Raw genomic sequence first — 18433 nt, forward strand, 5'->3', positions numbered from 1 at the left:
TCTCTCTCTCTGCACCCCCCCCCAAATAAATAAGCATTTAAAAAAAATTCAACCACTCATCAGGGTGAACAGAGCTGGAAACCAAAATATCAGCATGGTAGACTTTTCTTCAAATGGACAAAAGGCCCCAAATGCCAGGGCTAGCCTATGTTCTAGTGATTTCCTTCCGGGGCATTGCAGCTTACTTAGCACTGATTTCAAGTCCTTACCCCTTGCCCTCTTCTGCTGCAGGACCGTGGATAGTGTCCATATCCCGGACGGCATGCTCAAGCACAAAGCCAGCCCATCCTGGCTACTCCGAACTTGCTGCTGCACGAGACCAAAAGACCCTGTGAGGTTCAAGCTGGTGGATGTCGGTTCTCTCCCTGCTGCGGCCAAGCAGAGCCTTCCTCTCCAGGCTCTCATGTGTCCTCCTGGCATCTGGCAGGAGGCGTGAGAACTGAGCAGAACTGACTTGTTCTGACTGACGCAGCAGAACAGGACAGGAATTCAGTTGCCCAGACCTTGGCAATGCTTAACCCAAATCTGTCTGGAAAGCCAGGGACACTTCTACTCGTGGGAGCACCAGCCGAGACGGTGGTAAGGCAGGTAGCTTCACCCCACCTAACCCCCCTCCGGCCCCCTTCTCCCTGCCTTCCCCTGTTCTCCTGAAACTGCCTGGACCCTTTAATTTCTGGGCTTTCTTCATATTCTCTCTCGGTGGGTCAACCGCTCTGCCACTTAGCCCTCACAAGAATTACCTGCCCTAGGATCCAAGACTCTGCTCTCAGCCAAACGTGGGGTTAGAAACACTCTAAAGAGCTAATTCACTCTAAAAGGATACTGGCTTAATATGTTGTGTTTCCCAGGCTTATGTGCATTTTTAAAAGAGAAGGTCATTAGTCTTAAGACTTAACGGTAGAACTTTGGGCATTATGACAGGCAATGGGGAAATACTCTGTGGCAAGGGGCTGCATCACCCTATAGGGGGTTGTCTGGTGTGGTAAATTGCCCACCACCCACCTCACCCCCTGTCCATGATGGTCAGCCCTACGTCACTGTTTTCCCCTGAAATTGAATCTCCTCACCCAGCTGTCGAGAAGACAGGACAAAGCTGCCAGCTGGTTATTATTCAAGAACAAAGCCGGCCATTTCTTTTAGCAGGTTCAGAGCCATTATCTCCCCAGGACACATGCTACAGTGGGTGCTAGCTTTATCTAGCCACATTTCCTTCTGTCCTCAAATCCTTGAAGGGTGTGTTGTTCCTCCCGCTGGCGCAAGAAAAATGGAAACTAGAGAAAGAAATGTGCTGTAGCAATGACCTATGAGAGCTCCTCTCTCCTTCCTTTGCTGCCTGGACGTCTCCAAGGCAATGGGATTTCCTGTCTGTTCTCAAAACCCAGGCAGATGAGAGAAGGAAGGAGAAAGGAGGACCCGGGCGGCCATCTTTTCATCTGAAATAGGGGCAGAGCCACACCCCCCAACCTCACCACCATCAACAAGGATTCAGGCTCCATCAAGAAAGGATTGCCAGATAAAACACAGGACACCTAGTTAAATCTGAGTTTCAGATGAACACTGAATACATTTTTAGTATATATCTTGTGCAATATTGGGGAACATTTTTTTTTTTTTTTAGCGTTTTATTTATTTTTGAGACAGGGAGAGACAGAGCATGAACAGGGGAAGGTCAGAGAGAGGGAGACACAGAATCCGAAACAAGCTCCAGGCTCTGAGCTGTCAGCACAGAGCCTGACACGGGGCTCGAACTCATGGACCGTGAGATCATGACCTGAGCCGAAGTCGGCCGCCTAACTGACTGAGCCACCCAGGCGCCCCATTGGGGAACATATTTAAACTAAAAAATCATTCATTTTTTCGGATGTGCTAAATCTGGCGACCAACCACATCATCTCTCCCTTCTCACCCCTGTCTCCTGTACCCTCTCCCCCAGATGGCTCTGGCCACCACCCGGTCCTAGGCTGGTCACCTGAAGTGCGACAGAATTCCTTTGCCGCAGATGAGGATTTATGGGGGTCCCCGCCAGAAGCACGTAGAATGATGTAGCTCTGTGTTCGGCACGGAACAGTGTCAGAGATAAACCTCACTGGGAATGCTTCATGTCTGGCTGCTTCAGACTCGCTTGCCTGAGGTCATGCTGAATACCTAAAAAAACTAATGAATATGTTCTATGGTCTCAGAATAAAACAGGGACCACTTCCCTAGAAGAGATAGTGAAGCCGGGGCACCTGGGTGACTCAGTCAGTTAAGCGTCTGATTTTGGCTCAGGTCATGATCTTGGGTCCATGAGTTTGAGCTCTACGTCAGGCCGTGTGCTGACAGCTAAGAGGCTGGAGCCTGCTTTGGATTCTGTGTCTCCCTTTCTCTCTACCCCTCTCTCCCTCCCTCCTCTCTCTCTCTCTCTCTCTCTCTCTCTCTCTCTCTCTCAAAAAAATAAATAAATATTAGAAGAGATAGTGAAGTTTAGGAGGGAGACCTCTGGCTTGCATATGTCAATCTCCATCTGCCCCATCTAAAAACTGCAAGGTTCATTTAGATGCCTAAAGCCTTTCCTGCTCAAAATTCTGTAAGTCTATCCACCCCTGAGAAAGTCCAGGCTTCCTCCCTCTGGTGCTGCCCAGACCTGCTCCAGTCCCAGACCATCCAGGGGTCCACCTCCTGTCCCAGTGACTTCTTTACCAGAAGCTCCAGTGGCAAACTGTCTCCCAACTTTTCCTGACACATGTGACACTTCTCCACCCTCCCATCCTAAACGTGGGTCCTGTTCAGAGGTCCTCATCTGAGTTGGGCCCCAAGCCTTCTGGTTCTGTGGGACCTCTTCTGGTCCTGGTAGATCTCCCACTGCTCCAAGAGAAACCAGTTAATAATAAACAAGGGTCATCATCCCTGAGAAATAGGCATCTACCCAAGTTTAGGCTGAAGGCAATCTCGTGAATTCTTTTTTTTTTTTTAATGTTTATTTTTGAGAGAGAGAGAGTCAGAGTGTGAGCGGGGGGAGGGGCAGAGAGCGAGGGAGACAGCGAATCCAAAGCCAGCTCTAGGCTCCGAGCTGTCGGCACAGAGTCCAACGCAGGGCTCGAATCCATGAGCTGTGAGATCATGACCCAAGCCAAAATCGGACACTTAACCAACTGAGACACCCAGATGCCCCAAAAGCAATCATGTGAATTCTAACACAGTGACGGCCAGACACGAGGGCGTTATGATGTAGTCCCTGATGGAGAGCAGCCTGGTAAGATTCCCCTTAAAAGTAATATTAACCCAATATGGGGCCCGTGGGTGGCTCAGTTGGTTGGGTGACCAACTTCCGCTCAGGTCATGATCTCAGGGTCCGTGGGTTCAAGCCTCACGTTGGGCTCTGTGCTGACAGCTCAGAGCCTGGAGCATGCTTCGGATTCTGTGTGTGCCTCTCTCTCTGGCCCTCCCCACTCATGCTCTCTCTCTCTCTCTCTCTCAAAAATAAATAAACATTAATATATTTATATATAAAGTAATATAACCCAATACCACCCATTCCTCCCTCATTGCCATGTCTTTATTCCCTTTATGGTCCTTTTGCTCTATTTTAACTGTGTTCTCTTTCACTAATCACACTGAAATCCGTTTGTCCATTTGAACTGACTGACCAGTAAAGTCCTTGGAAAGGTCCGTCCATCTTCTTGTTAAATTAATTCCCCTGTGGAACCTATCTAACCAAATACTTGTATTTTCTCTCCGTCTCTGCTGGGTTTTTTTCTGCCCAAAGCAAACCATAAAAGAGAAAGTTGCAGTGAATTTCAAGATTCACTGGAACTTACATTTTGTAACTTTCATATAAGGCTTCCGAAAGCCCTTTTTTTCCCCTTACAAAAAAGAACTCTACCCTCTCAAGCATTGGATTGTTTGGAAAAACAGACACAGAGGAGTATCCCACTTGCCCAAAGCCAACACTGATGAAAATTTCTGAGACTAAGAAAAACAAGAAGATCGGATTTTGTGGTAGGGGTTTTTCCTTATAGTTTCCTTGTGATTTTCCCAGTGCCAAAACTATATGACTCTATAAAAAATATTCCCCCGAGGCTCTCATGGCTGCTAAATGGCAGCATTTGGGGGCTTTTTTGTTAACATGAGAATCTCAAGGCTTAACATGCCAGAATGCTGGCTTTATCCCCAGTGAGAAAAACCTCTCTGGTAGAGTATCTATTCCATCGTGTCGTAAGAATGAAGAAGCCGCATAATTATGCCTGGAGCATGAGAAAAGGAACTCAAGGCAAAAAAAAACCCCGCCAGGACAGTAGATGACAAAGCAGATGAACAGGAGGCCCCCACTTCCCTCTGATAGAAGGTCAGGAAGGTCATATCCTCTGGCTGCCCTCCAGGCTGGCGTTTCATCTAATACTAGACATCCAGCAAGTGAAAGTCTATGTTTCAGGGTCTCCCCGTGAGCTGCCTCATTCCATCGTTCAAACCCTTTATGGCCTATCTCTCCCATGCCAAGTCCTATGCCACACGCAGAGAACATAAAGGTGAATGGGACCCTGTCTGTGACCTCAGAGAACTCTCAGACTCATGCATGAGACAGATCTGCAAATAAGCGCATCACAGCGCGTCCTTGTGTGCGGAGCTGAAAGATGGGGCTCTCTGTGGCGGAAGTGCTCGACCATGGGCGATTCTGTAGCCCCGGGACATTTGGCAATGTCTGAGGTGGGGGGGGGGTACATCCTGGATTGTAGCAGCTGGGGTGAGAGGTGCTGCCGGCATCTGGTGGGCAGAGACCAGCGACACCCCTAACCACCCTCCAATGCACAGGCCAGTGCCCCACGAGGAGGAACCCTGCAACTTAAGAAAGCTGCCGAGCTTAAGAAACCCGGATGTATCTGAGCGAATCTGGTAGGATCATTCCCATCATGTTGACTCGGGAATTTGAGTTCACACGGCCACTCGTGCTCTTTCCCTGGCTCTGTCGTTGACTGGCTTTTGTCCCTCAGCAAGTTACTCGCCATCTTGGCTTCAGTTTCCTGGTCTATGGAATAGAGTTGGAGTCTCTGGTCTCCAGTCCCTTCCTGTCTAAGGATCTATGGTGTTACTGGGCCAATATCTGTGCTTCTACTGAGCCCTGCCCCGGTTAGGAGAATGCCTTGGCCACGGCCTGTTTACTCCACCCAGGTCAAAGAGATAAGCTTGTCTCCTGAGTTGATCCTGACGCCCAATCAGGGAAGGCAGGTGTAACCTCTTGCCAAGGACCTCCGGTTAGGACACCTCCATCTTCCGAGCCTGTTTTGCCATCGGCAAACAAGAGCCACATAACTCGTCTGCCTCCCTGTATCAGGAGGCAATGAGTGAGTAAAGGAAGCAAGATGGAAAATTACCCGGATGCTGCTTGGGTGCCTCGGCCCAAAGCCTACAGTCCCCTTCTCTCCCTCTTGGAGGCTCCAAGGCAATGAAAGGATAAAAGGACCCTTCTCAGGACCAGCTCTGTGGCCTGGGGTAGTGGGCTGGGCTGGGGAGGGGTTGGTATCTCTATATACTCTTTGGAACAGCCCCAAGGAGGATCTCTATCATTTGTCTCCCTGAGGGGAAGTAACACTTGGATTCTTGGCCACATATTTTAGGGACGGGGCTGGGTGTGAGTCCAGTGCCCTCAGATACTCTCTCTCTCTCTCTCTCTCTCTCTCTCTCTCTCTCTCTCTCTTTCTCTCTGTCTGTCTCCTCTTTCTCTCTCTTCTCTCTCTTTCTCTCTGTCTCTCTGTCTCCTCTCTTTTCTCTCTCTTCTCTCTCTCTCTCTCTTTCTCTCTCTGTCTGTCTCCTATTTTTCTCTCTTCTCTTCTCTCTCTCTCTCTCTCTCTGGCTTCAAACTCCTTCACCAAACAGAAAGACCACTTCAGGGCCAGTGGGCAGGAGCACAGGGACAGCAGGCCCCGGACGAGGGGAAGAAGCTCCCGTCTGGGCCTGAACATAAGGCCTTTTCAGCATGCTGCTGGCTGCAGCAGAAAGGCAGGAAAAGGGAGACAGGGCAGGGCAGGCATTGGCAGTTCTGTTTCTTTCTGTGTTTCTGGGCTCACTGTGCTGGCAGAGTAACAGCAAGGTCTGTATTTGGAGCCTGTGTGTCCTCTCCACTGCTAGACCGGTGCCATCTGACGTGGCCGATTCCACGTGGAATGAATAAGTGAACCCCTTTTTCTTTTGATAGGAAAAAAAGTACACTTCAGAGACATTGAGTGATGTGCCCAAGTTACTTAAAATGCTAGGCACGGGACTTCTATTAGGGTTGCTTACTATTAGATCTGCTTCATGAACATACCACCAATACACGTCTCTAAGTCGGTTAACCGCATAGTTCCCATTCTGTATGTGTTCACTGGTTGGGTTTTGGTTTTCAGGCTTGTTTTTTGGTCTGGTTTGGTTTTTTTCTGGTACAATTTACATTTGGTAAAATGTGCAGACCCTAAGTATACAGCTCAATCATTCCTCTCTCTCTCTCTCTCTCTCTCTCTCTCTCTCTCACACACACACACACACACACACACACACACACACACACACACAGATTTCCCCTGGATAAAAATATAAAACATTTCCATCATTCCAGAAAGTTATCTCTTGCCCTGTTCCAGGCAATAGCCTCCCTCACTCCAGGAAGTAACCTCTTTTTTATACTTCTAGTGCCATAGTATATATAGTTTTGCCTATTCTTCAACATCATATATCATATCAACCTCATATTCTTTTGTTCAATATAATGCTTTTTAGGCTCACCCGTGATGTGTCAGTAATTTGTTCCTTCCTACTGGTGGATAATAGTCTACCGTGTGAATGTAACACATTGTGTTTACTCTTATTTTTTTAATGGTTTTTATTTGTTTTTGAGAGAGAGAGAGAGAGAGAGAGAGAGAATGAATGAGTAGGGGAGGGGCAGAGAGAGAAGGGGAGAGAGGATCTTAAGTGGCTCTGTGCTGACAGCCTCAATCCCGACACAGGGCTCGAACTCACGAACCATGAGATCATGACCTGAGCCAAAGTCGGACACTCAGCTGACTGAGCCGCCCAGGCACACCTATCCACTCTCTTATTAATGGATACTCGCATTGGTTTTAGTCTGGGGTTATTATGTTCATTTGTGGGTTTTTTTGGTTTTTGCTTTGTTTTTTTTTTTTTTAGCAAATGGCTTCAGGTGCCTATTTCAATTCTCTATTCAAATGAACTTTAAGGACAGTCACCCTCCACAGGTCACAGCATGATGAGAAAGAGAGAAGTACTCGATGACCTAAAGTCCTTTCAACCACAAAACCCTCTAACTCAACCTCTTCTCTAAAAGCTGCTGCCAAGCACCTACTTCACAGGGTTATGACAATGACCTCTGAATCGCAGGGCAAAAGTGGTTGTTTCCTCATACACAAGGATGCGACTCTATACCTATGAGTTCACCAGCAAAGACTGGAGACCTTATTGTGGTACAAGAAACACACCCATTTCGCTTCAGCAGATGACTCCTAGTCTCAAAGGAAAGATGCTCTCCTGTTCTCCCACTGGGAGCAACTTGAAGGCAGCCAGCGGGCACCGTGAGATGTAAATAAATGTATCCGCTTCAGCCGACCACCGCCCGTGGGGGACCACTAACCAGGTGTCCAAAGCACTTCCAACAGACGGACCCTTGAATGAATTCCTGACACTCCTTCTTATTCTTTCTGATTCTTATTTTGTCTAACACACCCATATTACACCTTGAAGGCCTAACTGCAGTGCACAAAGCCCATCATGAAATCGGGCATCCATTCAGCCACAGGCAGGGACTTTTATACTCCTCCTGGACGTGCATACAAAAGACTGAGAAGAGTCATTTGGATACACATTTTAAAAAACACAAAAAAATCACTTTGCCTTAAGATTTAGTCAACACGCAGTTATTGAACCACGAAGACTGGAAGCCCTAATTGTCTAAATTATTACTGCCGTGCCCCCTGTGGGCACGGGTTTCCACCAATGATGGCCTCCCTTCACCCAGGTAACCTCCTCACATGGGATATACAATGGGCAGAGCAGTTGGGGGGATGCAAATTCACCCCATTCCTTCCTGGTCTCCTCTCATCCCTCCTAGCTTGGCCCTTGATCTCTCCTTTCTTACAGACTTCTCCTCTCCTCTCCCTTTTCCTAATTAGTCCCATCTCTCTACTGATCTCTACTGCACAGGGTCACAAGTAAAGGGAAGGGGACAACCAAGTGTAGATGTTGCAACAAAATGGCCTCTACCCAAGCCACTCAGATTCCTAGGCGTCCCCTTCAGACACTGTTTGTTCCTCAGGTCACCCCACCTATACTCCAGGAATACCTTATGTGCACCGGCTGACCTCATGTCGTGCTGTTTTCCCAGCGCCTTCGAATCAAGACGCACACCCTCCCACACACATGCTCCCCACTCTGCTTTTCCAAGATAGGGAGTGAAACTGTTGCCTGGGTCCTTGAACAGGAGGAGGTCCGTATGCTCATCGCTCTCATTTATCCACACAGCAGGCCCAGGTGGGGCTTGTCGGTTACTTGACTCCTTCTCAGTCCTTTCCCAAAGCTGCTCTCAGCCTTCTCTTAAAATGACAACCCCATGTATAAGGAGCGCCTGACTGCCCCGGCCCAGCCCCTGGTGCCCCCCAGCCCTGACAATGCCATCTGAAAACCAAGATATTTTTCTAACTTCTCCCCTAGCCTCCACCCCTCTCTTCTTTCCGGAACAAATGCTTTCCCCAGCATTTCTGCATTAAGAGGGAAAAGAAAAAGGAAAGTTTCTCCCCCCTTGATAGCTGATGAAAATCAACTAGCTGGCAGTTATTTACCAAAATTTGATTCAGAAAGTAACCCGCCATGGACTGGATTTGGATTTTAAGGACAAACCTGAAAGAGCTTCTGAGGCACTGTTTTGAAGTTTTACCAAAAGCGGCCAGGAGGTAAATTTGCTAAGCTGTGGTTATTGGCATTAGGGGTTGCAGAGGCAGGAAATTCCCTGCATAACTAGCCTCTCTTCCCCAAGCCTGCTGGGATCACGGACGTCCAACGCCTCCCTGGCTGTTCCTCCCCATTCCCAGCCCAGCCACCCACTGGCTCCAAGCAGAGCTGACCCGCCATTTACTGTAAGTGACAGCTTCGGAGCATATTTTCACATCCATTCATCAAATCCCTTCAAGGCGAGAATTCAGGGCAAGAGGTGGAATTTAACTTGCAGGGACGCCAATCACTTCCTCCTTTATAAAGTCTCGGCAATGTCTTCACCTTCTATGGAATCCTAGCCGGAGAACAGCCAAGACGCCCACCCCAGTGAACTTTCCATTCTGAGAAATTCCTTCTGGAATCACCCAACCACCTCCACCTCTCTGACACTCCCACCTTCCCCAACACACACACACGCACACACACACATACACAGAATATTAGTCAGGGTAGGCCTAACTCCTGTAACAAACATTCCCAACATCCCAGTGGATTAACATACTGCAGGGCTGTGTCACACATTTAATACCCACTGCTCTTCATAGATATTGCCTTGCCTGTAAGATTTTTTCTAATTAAATGTCTTGCCTTCTAGGTCATAATTCTTTTCTTCTTTTTCATTTTTTTTAATGTTTATTTATTTTGGAGAGGAGAGAGAGAGAGAGAGAGAGAGGGCACGGGCACGCGCACAAGCCGGGGAGGGGCAGAGAGAGAGGGAGACACAGAATCCGAAGCAGGCTCCGGGCTCTGAGCTGTCACCACAGAGCCTGATATGGGGCTTGAACTCACGAACCACGAGATCATGACCTGAGCGCAAGTCAGACGCTTAACCAGCTGCGCCACCCAGGCACCCCTAGGTCATAATTCTTTGAGCAAGTGTGACATACTTTTTTGTGTAACTGAGACACCCTTCTTTACAGTTTGCAGTGCAAATAGCATGCCTCAACCAACATCCCCTAGTTGGTAGTAACTAGAAATCCAGCTGATATTTTCTAAGGTCCTTGCTCCTTTGCCTTTAAATATCCAAAAATATCCAGGTTCTTATTAGTATGTAGGTAGGGCATTGGAGGACAAAATGCAAAGGAAATGAGAAGTCTTGAGGAGGGATCAAACAGTATTTAGCCCTCACTGGCCGTGCCAACAGCAGTGAGGGGCTGAGGGCTGGAGAGGAGTTTTACTTCCCCGGGGTATGTAGTCACCATAAGCAGAGTGCCTTCTGGAAGCCACAGCAGGGATCCCTCTGGACTGTGCTCAGTCAAGAAAACTATACCGGGGGGAGCGGAATTGGAGGAAGGCAGTCAAAAGATACAAAATTCCAGTTATCAGATGAGTAAGTCCTAAGGACACGTCGTACAGTGCGGGGACTACAGCTAACACTGCTGAGGACAGCGGTGTCCTGACCAGTCGGTCCTGAGAGTTCTCCTCACGTGGAGAATTTCTTTTCTTTTTATTCTACCTTTACGAGAAGATGGACGTTAGCCGAAGCTACTGTGGTCATCATTTCCCAACGTGTGCAAATCAAACCATCATGCTGTATGCCTTAAATTTTTACAGGGATGTCTGTCAATAATTTCTCAATGAAATTGAAAAAAAAAGAAGAAGAAAACCATACTGAAGATCTGAGCCCCTCCCGCAAAGACTCCTTCAGCTGCTTCCTCAGGCGAGGCAACCCCAGGAGCACTGGATTGGATGGGCCCATCGATCCATCTGTCTGTCTACCCATCTGCCTATCTCAGACTCCCTGGTAACTTGCTTTGGGGGATCCTGCTTGGCAGTTGCTTTCGCTAAAGAACAAAAAAAAAGTTGGAACCTCTCAGAGGACAGTGCCACCACTGATGTTTTCTCCACAGTGGCTTGCAGAGGTGGACACCTGTTTGTCATATAAAGACAACTGGGTCAATTCTGAGAGGGACTAGTAGCATCACGAATAGAGTTAGGAAGCCTAAGGGATGGATAGGAATGTCTAGAATCTGTTCCAGTGAAATCTGAATGCATGCTATGTCCCTGTTTTAGCTCCCTCCCTCCCTCACACACACACACACACACACACACACACACACACACACGCTAGAAGCAAAGGGTCTAATTGGCTATTTTTTAAATTTTTTTTTAATGTTTTATTTATTTTTGAGACAGGGAGAGACAGAGCATGAACAGGGGAGGGTCAGAGAGAGGGAGACACAGAATCTGAAACAGGCTCCAGGCTCCGAGCTGTCAGCACAGAGCCCGACGCGGGGCTCAAACTCACGGACCGTGAGATCGTGACCTGAGCCGAAGTCGGCCGCTTAACCGACTGAGCCACCCAGGCGCTCCCTAATTGGCTATTTTTAATCTGAGAAACACAAAGATCCCAGGCTGGACAAGTCAAACAAAAACACAGTCTCTCCACTCTCTGGCCTCCCCAGACACGGCACCTGCACTTACAATGGAGACCACGCGGTCACGTCGTCTGTGCGGGAGCCAGGCGGCTGAACTGATCGCATGTCAGATGCTGTGGTGACATGTAAACCCGGCTTCCGGGGCTTTGCTGCCCAGCCTGAGCCTGATGGCATGTCCACCTGAGGAGAGATCCGGCCCATTTTGTTCAACTGGCCCATCAATTGGTGGGCCTCACTTTTACTCCCCCAAATGACTGCCCGGGCCCGTAGAACTGCCGACGCCTGGATGTGGAGGCCATACGTCACCACAGGAGCTGAATCACCCAAATGTTCCTTTTACTCTGTGTGCAGGGGACCTCTGTGCTGCCGGGGGGTGTCCTGGCCCGGCCTGGCACAAACGTGCACGTACTACTGAGTCATTTGTGTTGGCAACTCTTCAGGCCCGGTGACTTTTCTGCTTTAGAGGCTGGCCCTTCATAATTACAGCTGTGTTTCTGTTGTCACACCAAATTACCTCACTTACAGCCTCAAAATAGAATCCAGCCTAAAGGTGCCGGCTGGCCACGCAGAGAGGGAGGCTTCATAAGACTCAGAACCTGGGTGTTGAGCCAGGGGGCAGGGCTTGAAGCCAGACACAAAAGTCCCAACTCTTAAAACCTAGGTCTCCTCTCTTTTCTCTGCATGATAGAAACGGAGCAGTGCCATAAAACTGTCTGTTCCCAAACTAGAAGCGAGAATGATCTTGGAGTTCTGCCTCTGTCCTGCTCCCATTCATCTTACTTACTTACGGGATGGGATCTATTCTTCCAGCCTTCACATTACTCTCCCCCTTGGCCACTCTGCCATGTGCCCAGGAGGCTGACACCTACAGACCCCATCGCCCCACTCCCTTGCCCTCTGGCTGTCAGATGGGTTAGACTAACGGAAGCAGGAGAGGGAAATTAGAAAGGGGGAGAGGAGAGAGGTCAAGGCGTGTATTCCCCTGTTCCCTGCTGGACCGTAGTTGGCAGTGGTTGTATTCTTTCACCTGGGCCCCAGCTCTTGGCAGGTGGCCTCTCTTTATTTCCTTCCTTTGTCCCCCAGGTGGAGGGAGGGTGTAGGAGAGTCGCGTGGCTGCTGTGAAAAAGCGACACATATTGGATGGTTGAAAACAACAGAAGTGTATCGTCTCCCAGTTCTGGAGGCTAGAAAGTCTGACATCAAGGTGTTGGCAAGGCCACGCTCCCCCTGAAACACGTAGGGGAGGATCCTTCCTTGCCCCTTCTAGCTCTGGATCATGGCCCACAATCTTGGCATTCCTTGGCTTACAGGTGCATCCCTCCCATTCCATCTCCATCATCACATGGCCGTCTTCTCCTCATGTGTCTCTGTCTGTGTCCCCTCTTCGAAGGATACCAGTCACATGGGATGAGGGCCCACCCAAACTGACCTTATCTTAACTTAGTTATATCTGCAAAGACTCTATTTCAAAATAATATCATATTCACAGAAACTGGGGGTTAGGACTTCAAAATATCTTCTTGGGGGACCTATTTCGATCCCGCCCACATAGTAACAGCCTCCACTGTGATGAGTCCCTGGACTGGTCCCTTAACGCTTTCCCTCCTTGTAAAGAGTCTCTACGTTAGATGCTTCAGCTCCTTTTTAAACAGTGCCACCTGTTTTCTGCCAGGACCTTGACAGAGACCCCTACTGCCCAGCTGCCTTGCTGGCAGAGCACCTACTAAGTGTCAGAAGGCACTGGGGATACAATGGTGAGCAAACATTGGCATAGCCCCTGCCTTCATAGGGCTTACAATCTACAGTTTAATAGGCTTCATCAAAATCTCACAAAGTAAAGGGGTGCCTGGGTGGCTCAGTCGGTTGAGCGTCCGACTCTTGATTTTGGCTCAGGTCATGGTCTCACAGTTCATGAGTTCAAGCCCTTGAATCAGGCTCTACATTCTCAGGGCAGAGCCTGCTTTTGATCCTCTGTCTCCCTCTGTCTCTGCCCCTCCCTCGCTCACACTCTCACACTCTCTCTCTCAAAAATAAATAAAACATTTTTTTTTAATGTCACAAAGTAAAATTACAAATGGATTGAGATACAGAGGATAGGTTGACAGCGCTATAAATATGCTCCCTTGGGAAAATCGCTCTAGGCAGGGAGTCCAGGAGGGGCTTCCCAGGGAGAGGGACACCTGAGCCAGAATGCAAAGGATGAATGGAGTCAACCAGATAAAGAGGGGAGCTTAAGGCCCCCCTCTTGGTTATGGGGGGAGACCCCAAAAGAGTTATGCCATGGTGTCCATATTTCCTTCCAATGGGGGATCTATTTTCACTCATACCCCAATCCATCTACAAAGAACCCTTCTCTCTGAGAAAAGTTTACGCTGTCCCCCATCCTTACCGCTGCAGACCACAGCAGAGAACCCCTGTATGCAGAGGTTAGTGCTCAGAGAGTGAGAAGCCATCCCCAAGGCTCACAGGTAAACAGTAGCTGCACGGCACCGAGGGCACAGTAGGGAGCGAGCGCCTAGAAACCAAGCAACGCGGGCCCCACACACAAACTCCACACCTCCACACTGAAGTCACCTCCTCCTTCCGTGCCCACAGTCTCAGCTGGGGACACCCCAGAACTTCTGGTCTGCCCCCTCTGTCCTCTCTCAGCTCTTTGTGAGATCACCGTGTGCCCCTGATTTTACCACTTCCAGCTTGCTCAAGTCATGCACTCCTCACATTCACCACTAGCCCCGGCCCTGCTTCAGGTCCTTATCATGTTTCCCTAGGGCTTCGTATCTGCTCTCTCCTTGACTGGCCTCTACTCTGTCAAATCCACCCTCAGCAGCACAGCCACCATAAAGCTGGCCACCTCTCTCCCCCGACAGTGGCCTCGATGACTCCCTATTCCCGATAGCGCACAGTCCAGGAATGGCACAAAAGGCTCTCCTTGACTGGGCCCTGCCTCCCTCCCAGCCTGCCTCCCACTGCCACCTGGTTCATCCTTGTTCTTCCAACAAGGCCACCACTTTTAGTTCCACATACACATCAACTTGTCTCTCCCCTCTGTGCCATTTTTCGGGTTATCCCACCCCCGCCGCACTGTTCCTTCTTCCACAACCTAATTAAATCCAACTCATCCCTAAAAACTTAATTCCGGTCTCAACTCCTCCAAGAACCCTTCCCTGATAACTCTCCCCTCTCATTTCCTACCATAGGATCCTCCATCATTAAATCTAACATGGCATGTTCTAAATATCTATGGAGGTGCCTATTTCCCTGATTAGAACACAGATTCTTGATGCTGGGGATGACACCTCATTCAGTTTGATAGGCTTATTGCCTGATCAACTCAAAGAGTTGATGCCCAAAGACTAGATGCATGAATTAGTGAATGACAAACCAATGGGTATTGACTGTCCCACTTCGGTGCTGAAGCCCTCAAAATGACCAGAAGCTTCCCCCACCTATTACTCTATATTGCATGGGCCCAGCCCCGCAGTCCCTCTGCTGCATGATGCTTCTGGTGGGTAGAAGCTGTTTCACTGGCATTTCGTTTTCATCTCAACCCCTGCTAGGTAGCTTATAAGAGTATTTACCGTTGAAGAGTTGTGTGACCCTAGCTATTTATCCTTTCTAAGCTTTGATTTGCCATACATAAAATGAGCTCTGTTATAGTATCCACCGAACAGACTTGCCATGAAAACTGAATGAAATAAAATCAGGTGTGTGGTCAGAACTCAGTAAATGGTTAGGTATGACTAAGCTGTAAAGCAACCGCTAAGGGCAGCGGGAGTTCAGAGGTAAAAATGGACTCAAAGGCTGTTGCCTTAAGTAGAACATCCTTCCCACCCCCCAAAGTGTTCTTTACACAATCAGTAACTCTGGGAAGCTCCAGTATTGTGGGTTTACTGTGTCATCACAGAAGCCCAGGGTTTGTCGGTCTCAGCCCATGTGCGCAGAATTGCTGCGTGAGTAAGAAAAACAAGGAGAGCGTGAAAAAGTCAGTGTATTAGGCCAGGGGTTTCCTAGCCTCCAGTGAGGTTCCTGGAGAAACTAGACATTTGCCTCCTGCTGCCATGTTGTAGTGGTGGGTCCTCTCTCTTCATCCCTTTGTCCCTCTCTTCTGTGTGCATACACTCTCTCTCTCTCTCTCTCTCTCTCTCTCTCTGAACTAATAAATTAACTAATTAAACAAAAAGAAGTATACTGAATAGCAAAGGAAACCATCCACAAAATGAAAAGGCAACATACAAAATGGGATGGAATATTTGCAAATCATATATCTGAAAAGGGACTAATATCCAACATACATAAAGAACTCATACAAATTCAGTAGCCAAAAAAATAATCCGATTAAAAAACAGATGGAGGAACTGACCATTTGTCCAAAGAAGACAAACAAATGACCAACAGGTATGTGAAAGGTGTGCAACATCACTCATCACCCGAGAAATGCAAATCAAAAGCACAATGAGATATCACCTCACACCTGTTCGCTTGGCCATCATCAAAAAGATAAGCGATTACGAATGTTGGTGAGGATGTGGAGGAAAGGGAACACTTGAGCACTGTTGGTGGGAATGCAAAATGGTGCAGCCAATGTGGAAAACAGCATGGGGGGGAGGGCCTCAAAAAATTAATAATAGAATTATCATTTGATCTAGCCATGTCACCCCCATCCTCACTGCAGCATTATTCACAATAGCCAAGACATGAAATAACCTAGTGTCCACTGACAGATGAATGGATAAAGAAGAGGTGGTGTGTGTGCATACACACACACACACACACACACACACACACACACACACACACTGGAATATCACTCAGCCATAGGAGAGAAGGAAATCATGCCACTTGCAACAACATGAATGGAACTCCAGGGCATTGTGCTAAGTGAAATAAGCCAGACAGAGAAAGACAAAAACCATATGATCTCACTTCTACGTAAAACCTAAAAAAAAAAGAAAAGAAAGAAAAACAGAGAACAGATCGGTGGTTGCCAAAGATAGAAGAAATGTGTGAAGGTGGTCAAAGGTACAAACTTCCAGTTATAATATAAGTATGTTCTGGGGATGCGATGTATATCATGGACACTAGAACTGATCACGCTGTTTTGTACATGTAACAGTTGCTAAGAAAGTAGAATTTCTGTGAGGCAATAACTAAACTTACTGTGGTGATCTGGTGACAGAACCTCTCCTAGCCCTGCTCTGCTCAGTGCAGTAGCCACTGGCCACATGTATTTAAGCATTCCCTTCAAATGTGGCTGTCCTGAGGGCACCTGGGTGGCTCAGTCGGTTAAGCTTCTAACTTCAGCTCAGGTCATGATCTCGTGGTCTGTGAGTTCAAGCCCCGCGTCAGGCTCTGTGCTGACGGCTCAGAGCCTGGAGCCTGTTTCAGATTCTGTGTCTCCCTCTCTCTCTGCCCCTCCCCTGCTCACGCTCTCTCTCTGTCCCTCAAAGAGGAATAAACATTAAAAATAAGTAAATAAATTAAAATGTGGCTGTTCTGAACTGAGATGTGCTGTGCGAAATACACATGAGAATAGAAAAGATTCTGTTCAGATGTATATTGATTACATGTAGAAATTATATTTTAGATATATTTGGTTAAATAAAATATAACATTATGATTGGTATAATACTGTTTCTTTTCACTTTTTTTAATGGGGCTACCAGAAATTTTTAAATTACATTTGTGACTCACAGTATATGCCTACAAGACAGGAGAGCAGTCCTGTACAGACCTCAGAGCTCGATGCAAGCATTAAATCAGTCAAGACAAGGAGAGGGCCTAGCACAGCGCCTGAAACAAATTAAGTACCCAATAGCTACTGTCAATATTAGTAAGATCGGTGGGGTTTTTTTTTAAATTTTTTAATGTTTATTTTTGAGACATAGAGAGACAAAGCATGAGCAGGGGAGGGGTAGAAAGAAAGGGAGAGACACCGAGAGAGGGAAACAGAGAGAGAGAGGGAGACACAGAATCCAAAGCAGGTTCCAGGCTATGAGCTGTTACCATAGAGCCCGATGCAGGGCTCAAACTCACAAGTTGTGACATCATGACCTGAGCTGAAGTTGGACGCTGAACTGACTGAGCCACCCAGGCATCCCAGATCAGTGATTTTCAAATTTTATAGTCAAATTTGTTTTTCAAGCAACTTCTTGTAACGGATAAAAAAAAAAAATTCAGTTCTGATCAAAGCAGAGAGACCTTGAGGTCTCTCCAGGGGCCGTTGCACCCTGGGCACCACCTCTTTAGGTGGGAAACCATGCACATAAGTCATCCTAAAATGTCCTTCGAGCTCCGGCATTACACATCTACCATTTCGGAGAAGGTCAAGAAGGTATGAGACAAAAACCAAGGTGTCCATGGCAGTACTTTAAAAATGATCACGGGGGCGCCTGGGTGGCTCAGTCGGTTAAGCGGCTGACTTCGGCTCAGGTCATGATCTCGCGGTCCGTGAGTTCGAGCCCCGCGTCGGGCTCTGTGCTGACAGCTCGGAGCCTGGAGCCTGTTTCAGAGTCTGTGTCTCCCTCTCTCTGACCCTCCCCCGTTCATGCTCTGTCTCTGTCTCAAAAATAAATAAATGTTAAAAAAAATATTTAAAAAAATGATCACGGACCTTAAATGTTCTCACCACGAAAAAGAAATGATAATTACGTGACACGATAGAGGTGTTAGCTAACGCCACAGTGGTGATCTTATTGCAATACAGAAGGGCATCGAATCAAATCGTCACGTTGTACACACCTTAAACCTACACGATGTTATATGTCAATTAGACCTCAATAAAAAATAGTCACCCCCAAAAAGATCATGGAAAAACACTACCATTTTGCTCAGGAGAATCAAAGCGGTTTGGTCCCAGGTCTAGCTAGACATAGCCCAGAAATTGGGGCATCATGAATGTGACTGGGAGGAGAGGGTCACCTGTGGGTCCCTGGATGGTTACCCGCATATACAATACCCCCGTGCCACAGCACTGCGCTGCTTCTGCCCCTCACAACCCGCTGACCCTGCCACCTGGGGAAGGCTCTCAGAGCCGACCCCAGGCACCAACGTGGCTAGGTCCAGCTCAGGGGAAGGGCAGCAAGTGACACTCAGCCCGGACACCA

The sequence above is a fragment of the Neofelis nebulosa genome, chromosome 4, assembly GCF_028018385.1.
Source record: "Neofelis nebulosa isolate mNeoNeb1 chromosome 4, mNeoNeb1.pri, whole genome shotgun sequence".
NCBI classification, from domain to species: Eukaryota; Metazoa; Chordata; class Mammalia; order Carnivora; family Felidae; genus Neofelis; species Neofelis nebulosa.